At 37.9% G+C, this 18,430-nt stretch overlaps 1 long non-coding RNA gene across 2 annotated transcripts in view; it reads left to right on the top strand.

The window, feature by feature from the left end:
- Positions 1-257: 257 nt before the first annotated feature.
- The window catches only part of LOC147654930 (uncharacterized), a 31,079-nt gene continuing 12,906 nt past the window's right edge, over positions 258-18,430 (top strand). The window contains exon 1 of one of the 2 annotated variants that reach the window (XR_015283472.1): positions 258-371. This is a non-coding gene — a long non-coding RNA (uncharacterized LOC147654930). Of the gene's footprint in view, positions 372-3,905; positions 4,019-18,430 lie in introns of those variants that run through there. The other variant, XR_015283470.1, reaches the window with a different exon arrangement.

Here is an 18,430-nt window from a genome sequence, read left to right on the forward strand (position 1 = left end):
TTGCAAAACAGAGGCTATTTTGTGTAGAAGTAAATCTCTTTGACTGAAAAAGGAAAAAAAAAAAAAAAAAAGGCTGCCTGTTACTGGCTACTGTTACTGGCTGAAACAAGAAATCATCACTATGCACACAATGTAACCAAAAATCCATATTAATGTCTTACTGGAACATTGAAAAATATGTCAGGTTTTCAAGTTTGGCAATGGTGCTGGTTAGCTGGATTTTCAGTTTTATGAGCTTTATTTTTCTGTTTCTCAGAAATTACTCTCTGCTGTATTTTTACAAGACTTCAAAACTGTGGAAAATTGCCAATAGATGTGGAAGCAGAGTTGCTACATAAAACTGGAGACCAAGGCCTGTGGTCTTTGAACAGGTAGGTTTCAAGAAGGCACAGAGGTGTCTCATGGAGAATCACTGAGCCCTGAAATACTATGGGTCTTGTATCTTCTAGATGATTGTCTTTCACTTCTGGGAAGTCAATATTTGTCTAGCAAGAAAAAGTAACAGTCAAGAATTTTGTCTGACAAAACCACCTCTGCCTTGGCAGAATGGAACTGTTACATCTGGAATGGCACTTTTATGTAATCTTTTGCAACTAGCAAGGAGCTGGCAGAAATATAGAAATTCTATAATGCCATCAATTTCCATATCTTATTGTTCATATTTATTGTTCTTGAATAATTTACAAGCAATCATTTTTTCCACAGTTTTTTAATCTATCAAATGTTTCAAAAATGTTTAAACAAAATTTGCATAACTGCAAATTGAATGCAGGGAAAACTAGCAGCTTTTCAAAATATCATCAGAGGAGCCTCGAGATTAATGTAGTATTGTGGTCTAATAAGAGTGAAAGACATACATATCTTATTTTTTTGAAGCTGCACAATGTCTAAAACTTCAGAAAAAAGGCAAGTCTTTATGAGATAAAGACAATAAACTGTTGGGATTTCAGCCTGTCTTGGCATCTTGGCTCAAGATTTCCTCATTCTTTTAAATGGAATGTTAATACTCAAGCCAGTTGTTTTGAAGGCACATAATTTTTTTCTGGAATTAGGTGGTGAGGAGTTACAAAGAGCTCTGACTTCTATTGTTTCAATCTTACTCTAATAGGATTTTGGCAGTGGGTCAAAAATGCTCAGGCTTCTTCAGGAGTAGGTTATGGTGGGCCCTGAGAAAGAAATAAGGCAGTGGTCTCTTAGAAGACAGTGGGTCATGTAAGGAAGGATATCTGACTGTTTGAATTGTTGCAAATGGCTCTTCAGTGAGTGTAGAGCCATAAAATCCCAGTTCTCAAGGAGCAATGGCCTGCTGTGTAGAGGAATGGCATGGAGTTTGCTTGTGTTGTGAATTGACAACTTGTCCCTAGCACTGATCACATGCTGTCCATGAGGTACAAACCACCGACAGATATAATTTGACCTTGTACAAGAGCCTGTTTAGTAGCTTCTGGAATTCTCTTTCAGTATAGATCACCAGGTTTTGCACTGCTTCATGTTTTTAGACTGGGAGAATTTTTATCATGCTTTAGTATATTCAGAGTCTTTAATCTCCTAGGCTTGGCTAATGTTCTTCCAATGGTAATCATTATCTGTGGTTGTCTTTATCTTCTTTTTGTATTCTAATCCCTTCATGCTTTATTTTCCCTTTCTTTTTGTGACTTTCTTTTCCTTTGCTGAATTTATTGCATGCTTTCCCCTGGCAGCCTCTGTAAATATGTGCATTACTATTAGTTTCATCTCAATGTGTATGGGATTTATGCCTATACAGCTTGCCCTCCACTTAATTTAATCACAGGTTAATTAGATCCTCCACTTAATTTGATCAAAACCTTCCTTGAGCCAAATCACTTACATTAAGAAGACTAGTGGTACTTTCTACCCTTTAGTTTGATCAATATTGATCTTTTTAAGCAGGTACTTTGGGGTAATTCAATCACTGGCTGTGGATATTTTCCATTTAATTAATAATAAAGAACAACATCCTTAATGAGAAGAGAAAATAAACATAGAAAATAGCTGCAGACATATGAAAGACAGTAATTTTTTGGTGTTTTTGAAGGGGAACAGTTTTTCTTCTGTTTTTGTTTCTATCCTGAAGCAGCTCTTTTTGTAGCAACATGGTCAGTTCTCCTGTGTACAACAGGGTGGGCAGGGTTGTACTGGAGGCAGTGTTAATCAACAGACAGAAATACCAGTAAGGAATTTTAGTATGTTATTGCTACATTCCAGTGTAGCAAAAGTTCACTGGGAGTCCTGGTGTATTGTGTTTGGGTGATTACTAATAAAATATTAATTCTAAATGACAGGGAGCAGGATGTCAATGAAATAATTTATATACCTGTTATGTGTGTATAAGAATATTAGTGTTAATGAAGTTACAGATAGCACAATTCTTTTCTGAAGCATGATGATTGCTGTATTTATAAAAAAAAATAATTCTATGCTTAATTTAATTTCTCTGGAGAGGTCATTTACAGACCTTAAAATAACCGTGGGAAACTGAAGGAAAACTAAATGCTCAACCTTGCCTCTTTCAAGAGCTCTGATTGATAGGTGGCAACCTTCCTGTACCACACTGTAGATGACTTATTTTAGTGAGCACTTGTCCATATTACTACTGCCACTGTTTTCAGGAAGAGTATTTGCATTATTTCTCATAAGTTTATGCTGTCCAACGTGTCTTAGAAAAGTGTGCTGAGATATGTATTATGAGATAATTGTGAAATATGTCTACTTGAGCTAGACTTTCAGAGACATGTGGTTAGCATGTTAGCATGCTAACACCACCACTGACGTAGAAATTCCAGTTCTCTAGAAGAATATGCTGTTCTCTCTGTGTCCTTATCAGCCACTAAACCAATTCTTGAGTCTATTCCAGAAGTTTTTTAAAGGCTGTAATTCCTAAACCCATTCTGCTACCTACCATACTGGTGAAAGTAACACAGGATTCACAGAAATTGCTAACATTTGAAATCTGGTAGGGGAAAATCACAGAGAAGAGTTCATTTCACCTAATTTTATCCATCTAAAAATTAGGTGTCTAATCACCTATTCCCATCTAAAGCTTGTGTGCTCCCAAGTGTACTTAGTTCTATTTTATTTGTGGGATTCTTTCTCTGTGTTGATGTTACAGAAATCTTATATTTATAGCTTTAATAAGCCACTGAACTGTGAGACAGCTGAAATTGGGTGATGAGAATTTCATCCTTCTTATCAGTTGTTAATACCAACAACAGTTGCGGCCTGAATTAAAAAATATTTTGAAAGATATGCTGAAAATCTCTTTAATGGTGATGTTACTGCTTGCTTATGGATTGCTCTTTTTACAAATATCTCAAAATATGTAAGTTTCACGAGTCTTCTATTAGTGAACAGAAATCAGAGCAGAGATAACTAACAGAGATTTTGATTCTTAAAGTCAAGATTTCATGATTGGTTTTTAATATTTAGGACTCAACTGGATTGAACTGAAGCTGCCATCTGTGTTTACTTCCCATAATATTTATAAACTGCCTCTTTAGGCTGCAAGAAATGTAGCTTGCCCACAAGTCTCACTTGGTACTCTGGTAAGTTCAGGTATTTCTCAATATGAGATCCAAACTTCCATGCATAAAAATAAAATTATTTACAAATTCAGAGACTTACAACCATAGGTTACTGGAGCTTTTAATGAGTATATATGATGGATATGATGGAATTTTTTTTTAATGTCTTTCTTTTTTTCTTTTTTTTTAATTTTTGGTCAAGCTTGTTCCATGTCTGAAAATCCTTGTTAGCAACAAGTGGTGATCATCATGGGGAATTATATTCCCCTGTTTTGAGTGAGTCTCTCAATTAGGGTTGTGGTTGCTCCATGCCCCCTTTACAGTCAGTAAATGTATATGATCATGATGGAAGGCTAATTCTTTCCACCTGACTGGTGACCAGTGGAGACACACAGGTCTCTCTCTCCAGATCTAGGGTATAACTGTGTGCTCAGTGCAGAGGTCTCACCAAGATGCCAGAATTACATAGGACTCAGGTTGGTTGTACAGGTGCAACTTTATATGTGCATTGGCGTCTTTATTGTGATGGGAATTTTTGCATGTATAAATTTAAACTACTTTTGCCATGTCAAATTAATGAAATAGCTCCTTTATAAAGACTACCCCTCTAGAAAATGCCCTCACTTTCAAATATCTGCTGATCACCTTTGACAATACTTAAAAAGATGAAAGGAGGGAGAAATGGCAAAATAAATGGGTTTGTGCTTTTTTCTTGGGATGAAGTTGAAGTAATTTGTAATTAGTACTTATTAATGTTGAAGTGTGTGTATTGTGATGGCTTCTTATGTAGCAAATGTAAGAAATACGTGACTGGGAGTGAAAATAAAGATTTAGGATATGAGGAATTTTGGCAGATGTTGTGACTCTTTCATGTTGCTGTTGGTCCATGGCTAAGCAGTGGTCCTGGATTTCAAAAGACGTTCCCATCACTTCCATTTCCTTTGAAGTCAAAGCAGGTTTTGTTCTGCTGGAAATATGTTTTTGCATATATATGGAGAAAACATGTGATTTCTATGTTAACAGCTCTGACACAAGTGGCTTATGATTTTCTGGTTTCTGTAGAAACATTAAAAGCATTTGTAAATCTTTCATTTTCAGGTAAATGTATTTCATAACAAACCAGATGCTCAGACTGTTACTGTTTTTATTTTTAACATTTTCAAAGATTATGAAAAATGGTACCGGTAAACTATATTGAAACAAGAAGTAAATGATCGTATTTCAGACAGTACCTTTCAAACTGTTCTTCTTTTGTAATTATAAAGTTAAACTGCAAAAGCCTTATGCTATCAGAAACTCATGTAGGACTCGTGTATAGAAAAACAGACCAGGAAGAAAGCACTCCTGCATGGATAAGAAACAGGTTTGGTATTAAGGAAACCTGGTTTATATACCCAGTTCTACTACTATGCTTCTGGTTTTGTCAGAGTGGTTCTCTCATCTTTCATGTGCCATCTCAAAGAGTGATCTAACATGACACTTAACATTTAACTGAAGTAATGCTTACTTCTGTGTTGATAAAAGCAATAAGAGCAGCTATGTGTGTGATCACCATCACCATCTTGCTGCCCAAGTGACCTTGCACTGTTTTACCCAAAACACCTTCATTAAGAGTAGACCTCTGCTGTGGTCAGTGGAAGGATTTTTACTCACCAGAGGGAATGATTAGGTTGGTGTGGGGTGCATGGTCCCATACCTGGCTTCTGTCAAGAATAATATTAAAAACTCTTAAGAGGCAGGAGGGCTGGGTGAGGAAGTTGTTAGCAGGAATGCTGAGGGATCTCTCAGCAGTTGTTTCCAAGCAGAAAATGAGTGTGGATAAGTGCAACTCAGATAAAGTGTAATCCAGTTTTTTCAAAGCAGCTGGAATAATACATGTTTTTTCAAACTTTTCTTCGTACTAACTCTTACCATGACTGAATTATTTTCCCCCTCTCACCTGAGTTCAGAGAGGATAGCAATGAAGGGTGAGGTATCCCAGAAAATTGATATGGGATGGAGAAATTGGACAACCAGCAGCTGATAAGATGCATAAGACTGATACATGTTTCAGCAGCTGAGTCTATATAAGGCTAGCAAGGTCTCTTGGTTCAGTAAGCCCCCCTCCCCGATAAAGCCACTTAAATCTAAACGTGTTTACCTTTCTTTTGGCTTCTTAGGCAAATTTTCATGTGAGTCACAGCTCTTTGTTTTTAATGAGGGCTGTCTCCCTCCCAGCCCATCTTCTCCAACTATTACCATTTTTCATGCAGAGCAGATATAGTGACATAGCAATCTTTTTCATTGCAGAAGTCATTAACGGTGTAGACAGCAATTTGAAATTTGTAAATATTCTGACAAGTTGATTGCCCCCTGCCCATTTTATGCCCGTAATCTGCCAAGGTAGACCTGGCAGTGCAGACAACATTATCACTAACCCAGCATGGGCCATCATAGACTGATATCTGGCAGTATGTTAATAAAAGACCAGAAAAACAACAACAAAAACGCATCTCAAAATTGCAACTATAAACAACCTGCCAGTCGCAATAAAAAATGTTGTCGCTAGGAAATTAAAAATTGTACACCACAGTGATCACAGCCTTCACATCACTACTCCAATGCATGACATAAACATAAGATTAGGACTTCTCTGCAGATGAGGCAGAGTCTGAGGTGTAGCAGAGATACATTTTCTCAAAAATATAAAACAAATGGAAATGTGCAATATTCTTGACAGGTTTTTTTGGTTTTTCCTCATGTTTTTTTTTTATATTTTCAAGTTGTTTTTGGAAGAATTTCTCTATGTACTCTAATGAGTATGCAGAAAGACAAATTTGAAAATACAGTGATATTATTATTAGGTACATTCTTGGTGTTTTGAGTAAAGAGAAAGCAGAGCAGATGCTGTTTGATGCAACCAAAACAAATCACAATCTTGAAGGATCATAAACATACTCTTTGTTTTGGTATTATTCTGTTATCTTATTATTGGAAAAATAAGTGAAATCTTGAATAGTTAACATTTCAAGTACTATGAATAACACAATCTTTGCCCTGGAACTCAGCCTGGATGTTTACGTGTTTATCTAATTATTCTAAACTAATTTTTAACTTCCCTTAAAATTCTTAGCAAACTGAGATCTTCCATCCTGATCTTCCTGTAGGGGAATTGAAGTTCCCATTTTTCCTTGAATTAGAGGATATGCACTTTCCTATCCCCAGAGTGGTCTCTGTGCTTGGAGGTTCCCAAATGCCCGTTGTCATTGCTGACAATGTGCTTCTTAGAGTGGAGCCATGGGCTGGAACTGCAATCAGCTGTTTGGTTATTTAATCTCGACCCTGTGAGAATTTCGTAGGGGAACACTGAGATGGTATGCTTTGCAGTTTTGGGTTCTTTCCCCCTGCTTAAATCTCATGTTCTGACCAAAACAGAGGCAATGAGAAATAACTCCTTCTTCCATGCTAGAACAGAAGTGACATCACTTTTGCTTCTGACAGACAGATTAATATCCTGCCAGGTTATTCATGGGCAAGAGGTTGCTTTTCTGACTTCTCCATCACCCTGTGCCTGGGATGTTTCACAGTGAGGATGGCTCTTTCTCCAGACATATGCTGAAGTGAGCTTTTTGGTGTCTCTAAATGGTATTTGCCTGTTTTGAGGAGTTTATGCAGAACTTCTGTCCCATTGTGTAGTATTTAGGGATGGGCAGGGCTCTTACTTGGACCAGGGATGAGGCTGAAATCAGCTGCTGATTTGGATGGTGAGCTCTGGGCTGTCCCAGGAACTGGCAGCACAAAACTAAATGCCAAGGTACCAGGCCCTGGGTACAGCTACTAAAGAGGACAGGAGGGAACAACACTGAGTGGTGCTCATGTTCTGAAAGTGTCAGTGTTCCTGAGCCCTGGTTCTGGAGTAATATTCCCATCTCTTCAGATTTTGGACAGTGTACAATATATTCAATGCATACAATGTGGATTTGTAGTGAAATTTAACCCAGGTGCAGTTTCATGATACATTTTTATCACTATACATGCTGGAATACAAACTCTTACTTCACTCTGGGGGGCAGACACTTCTAAATCTAGACCCACTGGCTTGGGCCTTGTTCAAAGGCAGCATTGTGAGGGATTTTCTGCTATAACATCAGTTCTGTGTTCTGCGGATGTCTCCATTCAGATTTGGGTGGTTACAACAGAGTGCAGGTGTTTCTTTTCTTTTCAAAGGGATACAGCATGTATTCTGCTGGCAGTGCAAGGAATTGAAGCAGTTGGCCTTGGTTAGCATCTGAAACAGTGAGTTTCTTTACTGTGGAGTTATGTTTCAGTGTATGACACCACTCCTACATGTCTCTTAAAAAGCAGTATTTTCCTATGGATAAGGCCATAGATCATAACTCAGCTATACGGGGCAGTTATTGCCAGTTCAGGTTGTGATATGAATCAAACACCCTGCAATTTCCATGTGGGCATTGTTCTACTTATGTAGGAGTGTCTCTTTTTCATTTAACTTATTGCTTTATTTTACCTCAAATGCATTTAAAGAAAAGTATTCTCTTTCTGGGTTAGGTATTCACTTGTGAAACTACACCAGTACTATTTCACAGTACCAAAAAACTGCCTATGAAGACAGACCTTCTGACTGAGGAGTTCTAATCTGAATTTCCACCTCAATTTTGGGGACTGACTTACCAAAAAACAAGTTAAAATTTCTTGGCATCACAGGCAGAAGCATCAAACTGCATCAGCCAGGACCCTAGTGAACAACAAGCAGGGAAGAACACAGGGCTTCCCTGCTTCATCTTCTCTCACTTTCATCATCCATGTACAGAAAGTACAGGTTCCTAGTTTAGGAAGGTTAGTTGCATGCTTCAACTTAGGAATGAAGAATCAGTATCTCAATCCTTGTGCTTTAATTCATTATTTCTTCTATCTGCTGTTACATATATACAGAGTGTGCACCCTCACTCTAAGTACAGTAGAACACAGGGAGAACACAGCGAAAACACAGGGAAGCTGTGTTTTCCATTTGTCAAGAAATCCTGGTAATTATAAATGAGAAATCAATGCCATTTAGTAGTCAAATATTGTTATTTTCTATACTTTTTTTTTTTCCCCCTGCTTTTGTTTGTGTATCTAGAGGATTGTCACACTCCTGCTTTTCGTGTACAAGCTTAAGGGGATGTGAGCTTTCAATCAGCAGGCTCCCCAAAAAGTAGCTCTTGGGTTCTGTGGTCATCAATCGAGTGCCAAAAACTGGGTTAAAATTTAAAATCTTAAATTGTTTCCTCATCCTTTTTAGGAAAAGATAGCAAGATTTTCCCTCTTTGCAATGGGATTTTTGAGGCTTTTGCGGATGTAAACATGGAGATTTCTTGCCAAAATGAATTAATATTAATAGAAATGGCAATTTTAGTCAGAACTTTTAATTACTTCTTGGACAGTGTTTTATGATTGTTACACTGCCACGTATAATGGCTGACCTCTCTGCTATCAGTGCAGAAGAAACTACAAGAAGGGAATGTCTTACTTCATAGCTGGTGAATAATAACCTCAGTTATTTGCCTAAGGACCTTGGAAACCAAGATATTTGTACAACTGATGCCCTTGCTAAAGGGAAGCAGTGGCTGCTGAGACTGCTGAAGCCATTAACCTGCTTCCTGTTCCTCAGTTGTGTTGGAGGTGGCCAGAGCACTAAACAGAGCCAAGACTGCTGTTTGTGTCTCTCCTTTCCTTTCCCCTCCTGAGTAACCTTAGGCAGGATGATTCTGTTCCTTGGCTGTGTGTACAATGTACAATGATATGGTGGAATTCACTGGTCATGAAGGTATCTTATGTTCCTTCAAATAATGGTTTTGAACTGCTTGGATCTTTGCATGGAAGATATTCTGTATGTGCCATATTCTGTAATCTTTCAAATTTCTAATGGTCTCCACTTATGAGATTTATAATATTGTTTAATTATATATTTAAAGATTTTTTTTTTGAAGTTATGCAGTCTTGAGTTTAACACCACCAGAAACTGATTGGATCTCCAATTAACTATCTGATCAACTCTTAAGTACAAGACAAAAAAAATATCCCAAAACCCCCAAAAAAATGGATTCTATATTTTCCAGCAAAGGTTTCAGGAAAAGCTAAATCTTTCTGGAAAGTGATGGCTGCTGTAACCAGCCAAAAATAGGATGTCCTTAGGAAGACAGGAAAAAAACCCAAACTGCCTCTAGCATCTAGATTAATAATTATCAAGTAAATAATGCAGATAGAATAATTCTAGGTAGAATAGAAATGGATTTATATGAATTTAAGTTTGGCAGAAATTTAGTTTATCCCAGTGTGTGTCAGGAAACATTACAAAATGAATACAATGAATATAAGTTCTGATGGTGATTGTAGCTTGTGATTTATTCTGCCAAAACAATGAATGCAGCTATGGAGAGAAGTTGTAGTGGGTTTCAAGTTTAGTTTAAGGATAATCAATTATAGCTGAGCAAAAACTAGACCAGTCTGTGTCCAGACAGGAATGATGTATTCATCTCTCCAACTACAGGCAAAGTAGTTTGTCATAATCCATCTCTTGTCAGTGCTGGTCAGCTTTCTCTGAAACTGTCCTTCATTTTGGAATAGGTATTTGAATTTCTTGTTCTGATGATACATAAAACAGGAAGATTTGCCTTTTTGTCTCTTTATGGCCAGGTATAAGTTCAGCTGAGTCTGTTGGTGGTCTGACTAAATTTATTTGGGGTTTGTTTGTTGGTTTATTTCTTTTCATTTCCCCTTTTTAGTAAGGAATACTTTCTCATTTAGCATTTTACTTATTCTGGTCTTCACCATGATATCCAGGAAATTCTGGATATCTGTAATTTTGGAATGATTTAGAGTCTGCATACACTGGTGCAGTCACAGGTCCATTAACCCAGCCGAGTGTGAGGAGTGTCTTTATTTTATTTATGTTTATCAAAACCTAAATGAACCCACTTACAGGTACCATTTCTGGCAGAAAATGTCCTAAGGGAATGATGAGGCTGAAAGAACCAGAGGCCTTTTGCCTCACTTATGTTTTCAGAGCTTGGAGCCCTATGAACTTTGATTGAAGGACAGGAAAGCTTGAAGCTTGCAAGATTGGCATTGTCATAGAGTTTTCACAGAAGCATCTAAAAACTAAGATGTTGACACATTTACATGAATATATATTACATATTTCTGATGGGAATAATTTTACCTTAAAAATTTTGGTCCATTTTAATTATATCTGCTTCCAGATTTCTACCAAAATCCAGAAAGATTTCATTTACTTAGTTTATAAGGCTATAACTTCCGTCTAGCAGCTTCAGTGTAGATGGTTTGCAGAAAGAAGTCTTTGTCCTGAGTGCTGAGTGATCTGGATTGCCATAAGAAATACAGTTCTGATACCAAGTTTTGGGTCTCTTGATCATAACTGCATGTGAGTTTTTGTGTAATGAAATGTCACAGGGCAGGATGTGTGTAAGAGGCAAGACGAGATGCAGAACTCATTTTCACCGCTGAAGCCTGGGACTTATGTTAGAACAAGTGACTTGGCATGTAAGTAACAATTCTGCACTCTTAAATGGCAGAACATAACCCCCATAAATTGCACGTTCACACTTTTTCTACAGAATTGTCTATAACAAAATTATTTGCTGATTCGACTAAATAAATGGCTGTTGAGCTTGGAATTGATCTCTGGGAGCCATTGTAAAAGAATTCCTGCAGTGGCACCCAATTTCACCTGGTTCTTCAACACCTAAATAGCTTGCCAAAATTTAAAGAGATGTTATATTTGCGTTGTGAGGTTTCCAGCCTAGCTCAATAGGTGAAGAAGCTGGCTGAACCGTAATTCTCTAATACTCTTTGGTCTTTCTGAAGTGTTTCTTATTTGCGTAAAGTAATACAAAGCTATTTAGAGCACACTGAGTTGTAGCTGCACTAGTGAAAATACTTGGAGGCAGAGGACAAAAACCCTAAAAGCCTGAACCTGTTTACAATAGGTTTCAGCATGCTCTGGAGGTGTCTGGCTCCAGTAGAACGCTGTATTTTGGCTCTGTCCTTTCATTCTTCCATTAATTAAGTCAGACGATGACCTAGGTCTGACTTCTTCCCTCTTGGCAATTTTTCTGCTCTGAGCACAATGGAAAGTGACTTCTTACTGTGCACTTCACCTGTGATGAAGCAAATAACATTTGGTGTTATCTAACTGTTCCTGAAGTCAGGTGATAGGAAAGCAAAAAGTACAGTGGAGACTGTTAATCCCAGCTATTGCTCTAAGTTACTGAATGAAGAGCTTCAAAGCATGGTGGTTATTGTCCTTGCTTTCAGTCTTAAGACTGAAAAAGAGGAGGAATTCAGATTACAGATAAAAGCAGATGCTCCTAACTCATCTGCAGGAGGCATCCTAGGCTGATAAAAACTCTGCTTTTGAGATGTCAAAGTGAGAGAAAGGCTTTGCCAATAGTAGCATAATGTTCTTGGTTAAACCAAGCTGAAATAAATCCATTACTTAATGTAGCAGAATTAGAATAAAGTGTGACTAGAGTTCTTATTGTATAAAAAATTGCCTCAAATTAAAGAACAGTGGGTACAGATACACTTGGATCTGCTCCATCAAATAATTTATTTTTCCCATACCAACTAAAATGAGGATGCTAATTCTGTTGAGTAAAATTGAAATACGCTATGTGTTTGTGATGACTAAATGATTTTTTTTCTTGGATGAGTTCTGTTTAATCTGGCAGAGCTAAGGCTCATTCTACTGTGTTTATAATATCTGGTACCCCAATAGATGGTTTCTCCAGAGTCTCTTTACCTGTCCCCATCAATGAGAATGCTTATTGGGCAGAATTGCAATTCTCAAGTGATTCAGCAAAGAAGAAAATACAAGTGTATGCATGCATGTGAGATAGTTTGAGTCCATAAGCATATTATGGATATGACATCAAGTGAAGATACTTGATGTGGGAAGGAATACATCAGTGAAAAATATCTATAAATTTACGTATCAGACAAATGTTTTCATCAGAGAGCTATTTCGATGGGATTTAAAATACCTAGGTGGGATTTTTTGGGTGGATTCAGGGAGACCTTTCTAAGTTTATGACTCAAGCTATGGCATGGCAAGCCCTGAAGAAGTCCATAATGAATTGAGACCAAAGCTGCCCTAGTGTTAAAATTGATTGAAACATGGAGAAACTGTCTTTGCCTAAATGTAGTGTGATGTAGTGTTCTTCCTTGCTTTTTATTACATCATAATGTCTGTGTTTCTGTATTTTTTCTCACATTTTCTTGAAATGTGATGAACATAATGAAAACAGACCAACCTCCTTAGGGACATGGAGGAGAAAAAAACCAGACAGATAATAAAATCAAAGGGCAGTAATATAACTAATAAAAAACCCTACTTTTTTATGACTAATGCATAGTCACTGCATCTTGAAAATCAGAGCCTTAGGAGGTCAGCCAGACAGATCTTGTTGATGCATTTGATAATGTTAGTATCACAAATAATTTTTGCAGTTATGCAAGCTAAGGGAACTCAAGCTTGAAGCTCTTCATTGAATGAGGGAAATGCTCATTGAGGGAACAGGAATTTTCCTATGCATATACATATATATGCATATAATATTTCCAATTAGTAGTCAGTCTATTCTGGGCTCTTTGTCTTTGAAAACTCTGCAAATCCTCTGCTAAGTCTGTGAAATCCAAAGGCCAAATAGAGCAATAACCTGATCACATGTGGTGGCCCTGGTATAGCTGTCGTATATCTGTTTTCTTTTCTGAATGATATCTTGAAAGAATCTGCTAAATGAAAGACTCTCCGCTCCGTGTCTGACTCTGGAACCTCTTGAATCTGACACAGCTCAATAGCAACAGAGGCATCTAGATCAAAGATTGTTCTTTCCTGTTCTTATCACATCCCTTCCTGGTACCCCCACTCCTGTTACTGATAATGCTAATATGTCCATGAGAAGTGACAGAACACCGAGCTGCTCACAAGGAGGAATTCTAACTTAAAACTCCATACCCCAACACACACGTTCTACTGCAAACCACTGCATTTTACATAATAACTACGTTAATCCTCTAACTGTTGGTGCAAAGAGTTTTGCCCCTCCTCTATCCACCTGACTTGCAATGGTTCTGGCCCAAATATGGATGTGACATGTGACTGAGTGGTGTGACAGTTCTGGTAGCTAAACTGACAGAGAATGCCATTAGGATAATTTAGCTATATCATGAAACTGCTCTCTGTGGGGCAATTTCGTGTTTCTTCCTCACATCCCTCATCTAATTGTCAAATTAAGATGTGTAAAGTGGTGTAAGGTACACATCAGCAGTTCAGGGCCTTTGTGCTTGCAAGGAGATGCTTGATAGTTCTGGGAAGTGTGTATGGGGGAAAGGATAGTAAAAAAGAATAGGGGGAATGAAGAAGGAATAATTTAAAATCATTTTACCCACTCATCTAATCTAACAGTCTGTGCCTTACATCATCTTAGAAATCTTTACCTCCAATTCCCAATACACAACATCACTGTCTTACTTAAGTACCTTCAATTTTGTTCTGCATGTGCCTTATCAGTTTTGAGAAATGATGAAATGAGGCATTATAACTTCCCTTATAACAGGCTATTGTTCTTCTTCTTATGTACCATAAAAGCTGTTTCAACCTGTTTAGCTACATCTTATTGTGAGCTCATTATGAAAGGTGTTCCTTGTATTCTTTATAATATTTGTTATATTTTCCTTCTTTTTAGCTCAGATTCTCCTGTTATTAACCATAATTTTTCTTAGCATCATCCCCTTGGTGCTTTATCCTTTCTGTGATATGCATTGCCTCATCATTACTGAATTTAAATCTGAATAATAAGAATTTTTACTGTTTGTTCCTCAAGTTACATCTCAGTTAAGCTCCAAAAAGCTCAGAACATCTTCTAGAGTTTAGATCCTTAATCACATTCAAGCAACTTAAATGAAAAAGTAATCAATTTAAAAGCTTCCCATGATAGTGCTTGTACTCATTAGATAAACATTTCAGTCACTAATGAGATGCACTTAATAAAGAGGCTTTAATATACAGATTATGGAAATTTAATTTATTGTAACTATTTGTTTTTTTGCAATGGGATTTGTGACTGACAATCCCAATGTCTTGCAAATGTCATAAAGACTGGATGGCCTATGTACACCATTGGTACATTCAGGTTGCTTCCTCTCTTCAGAACGATGACACTCCCTTGGGAAGCACCACAAACATTTGAAATGCAATTTGGAATGAGGAGGGGTCCACTGAGAACAGCACTACTTTACATCTTAAAGCTACTTATTTATCATTACCTGTAGACTTGGTTTGTACACTCTCACAGTGCCTCTGCTAGTTTTATGTCCATGAGGAGGCAAGCTTAACAAAGCTTATGGGAAAAAAAGAAAACAACTAATCTCATATATGTTTGCCAGAGTTAGAACCTGTGTTGCCACCTGCACTGTTTGTAAACCAGCAAACACAGGGGCTTTACAACAATATGTGCTGATTGTGACACTGCAAATTCTTCCTGCTGCAGCCTGGATTACTGCACTTTATTCATCCAAATGCTACATAGCTCATCTGACATTTCTTATATGGAGGTGGAACTTGGAAGATGTTACATAGCACTAATCAATTCTGGATATATCTGCGGGTTGTGAAAATCAGAGCTTTGAGCTAGGGATCAGACATAAATACAGAGCAGAAAAACCTCTATAGTAGTTATCTGGTAATGTTGCATAAAGAAGACAAATTACAAGGATCCACTTCAAAAGTCCTGGAAATTGGGAAAATATAAAGAAGAAATGCTTAGAATACTTAGTTTTAACGGAAGGAGGCCATTTTCTGCACAGAAGAAACTACTCCATCTGCAACAGTTAATACTTTCCTGTTACCCACTGTGCCAGCCAGTAATTCCCAGCAGTCCAGAATCAATGCACTGCATCTATTCGATAATATCACACCAGAAGCTCCAAAGGGTGGAAAGGATGATGTATTACCTAAGAAATTATGTGGGAAGAAAAAAACCAGATGAACACAAAAAACCTGAGTAGTTCTTAAAGTCTTGTAATGGCAACTACCTCACTTTAGTAAGGAAAACAACCCAAAAACTTTCATGCCAGTAGATGAAAATAGGCAGTAAAGGGTTTGGTCTGGCCAAGCATGTTATTGGATACTGTCTGCATTATCTTTCTCTGCCTTGAACTTTTCATAGTCTGAACCGAGAATTTTGCTTTATAATTCTGTGTTTTCATAGTAGAAATAGAGCTGCTGTAGCTGTGATAAAAGGGCTACTGTCCCTAAAGCTTTGTGCTTTTTCTTTTCAAGTTAAGTTGGCCTTACAAAAGATAAATAGTACTTAAGAGTACAGAGTACTTAAGTTGGAAGGGACCTACAGTGGTCATCTTGTCTATGTGCATGAACAATTTTGGGCTCAGCAGAAGTTGAAGCAGGTTGTTGTTAAGGTGCCTCTTACGTTCCTAAAGGAGAAGATAGTGTTAAATGATCTGTCCTTTACTTCTGCTGATTTTCTGAAAAGTGCAAATTACAACCATCCCTACAAGATGGGGCTGGAGATATGTATTCAGGGATAGTTTGCCAATTATTGTGTTCAGCCGGAGTAAATTTAATTTGGGAATTTTCTGTAAAGTTGAGCATTTTCATTTAAATTTTATCATTTTACTGACTGTGTGGTGCATTTCGCTTCTAGAAATTATGACAAAATATCTGTGGTAAAAACATCACCTGCTCATTATTGACCCAACTCATCACTAGAGGTGACTCTGGTCAAAACCCCTGCTGCCAAGCACATTTCTGTGGGTTAGCCATGCAAGGGCAGTGGCTGGTTGCAGAGGGAGAGGGGAGGCTTGAATTCACCATCTCCCTTCCATGAATCGAAGTGTGATCTGAAAAAATCGAAGTCTAACCTGAAAAAGATCCTCCTTCAGCCTGCTTGACTCGTCTGTACACAATCTCATCTGCCTTGCCTTCCAGTTTTTGTACCTTTCCTGGCAGGTTCTGGAACTCTACCTGTATCCATCCTTCTGGTCAGATAATTTACCTACTCATCTTCTTGGGTTGTCTATATCCACTCCTGAGTTCCTCCTCTGCCTTTTCCCAGGTTCTTTTCTTTGGCATGACCCACAGAATTTACATTTTCTTCCTGGAGACCCTGCTGTTCATCCAGATAATTGGCTCATTCAGGCCTGGTCTTGCACACTGGGGTCTCATTTGGTACATCCCCCCTGCAGCACTGACTCCCACTTCCCATTTATCTTGTATAGGTGGTCTCAGTTACTTGTCAAGACACATTTGGCCTGAAATGCACAAAATCGATGTCCTTTCCTCTAAATCTTTCAATCCTATTCAGCCAGCGACCAGATCTCTTTGGCATAGTCATAGTCACAATTCCTCCAGTCCACATCTCCTCCCCACATTTATTTGTAACATCAGATGCTCTCCTATCCAGTTATTGGGAAGCTTCTGGGCTCTGACAGTGGTAGAAAGAGAAATGCTCTTAGTTTAGGTGCTTGCAATTGGAGGAAAACTCCACTTGACCTAACGCAGAACATCCCGTGTAGGGAGTAAAAAAACTTATGCTTTTTATTTCTTTTCTTCTATGAAGAAGGAAGTGTTATTTCTAAATGGTGAGCTTCCACCATATCACCTGTAACTTTTAATGTCCATACACAGCTAAGCTTTGACTGACTTCCCACAAGAAAAAGGCTCAGCACTAAACACAGGGAACCCAGCACCAATTAACTTGTAATTGCAAAAATGGTGTCAGCAGGAGTAAAGCTGCATCTCTGAGCAGATTATTTATTGTGTGATTGACGTTTCATTTCAACAGTTCATTTTTAAACCAATAGAAGAAAACTTTAGCAAACCAGTGAGCAGCGAAAAGCAATATCCATAAAAGGAGATGTTAAGAAATTTCAGTTGCTGTGTTTTTCACACAGGTGGCATTTTGTAGCTAGGCAATTACTCAGTTGTAATTTTCCAACCCTTTGCTTCTTTATTGTTCCATTCCAGACAGAAAGCCCTAGGAGAAGTTGAACATAGGTCTGTGTAGCACAGTCTAGAGGAAAGTGTTTGTAAGTGGCCTGAGAGTACCTAGTAGTGGTTATTGCACACAGATAGCCCTCAGAATCTGTAATACTCAGGAGGTGATTGCATCCTGGGCTAGGCAAGTTTCATGTGAGTGGGGTGCACACGGAGCGCTTGCAGGATTTTAGTTACCTTGTCTTTACAGAGTGGTCTTAGTGAGTTGCCTTTCCCTGAGGATTCTTTGTTTATTTCAGGGCTGGAGGAACAAAGAGGCAGTCATGCTGAGCATAGGTTGTTCACAAGTGAGTGCACAAATTACACCAGTTCAATACTTTTTGTTCCTGTGTTTTGTTTTATTTTTAACATTCGAGGTTCATCATGATCTGTGCTGTGTAACCCTCTGAACTGTGCCATCCCACATCATAGCATAACCCTGGCTTGCAGAAGGAATTTATTTTAGTGATAGGCAACAAGTTTCATAAACTTCGGTGCATACAAAGACACAGAACACAGATGATGAGGGACACGAACTAGCTATTTGCAGCTCAGATGCACACATGCTGATTTTTTTCTTTTTTCTCCTAAGGTTTTGTCCACAATCTTTCTTATTTTGCTTCGGCTCATAGAGTAATTTGTAGGTTCTGTTGAGGAGATAAGAATCTTCTGTTTCTCAGCAAAATTTGATTTCCCATCTGCTTCTGACAGATTCCTCTATTCAGTCTGAGAAAGTCTTGTCATTCTTGACACATGGGAAGTTACAAGCATAACTCATGCCCTTTTAATGTTCATGGGTGTTATCTGAATAAATCACTGACATTAAAGTCTT

This window comes from Cyanistes caeruleus, chromosome 2, assembly GCF_971803275.1.
Source record: "Cyanistes caeruleus chromosome 2, bCyaCae1.hap1.1, whole genome shotgun sequence".
Classification (NCBI taxonomy): domain Eukaryota; kingdom Metazoa; phylum Chordata; class Aves; order Passeriformes; family Paridae; genus Cyanistes; species Cyanistes caeruleus.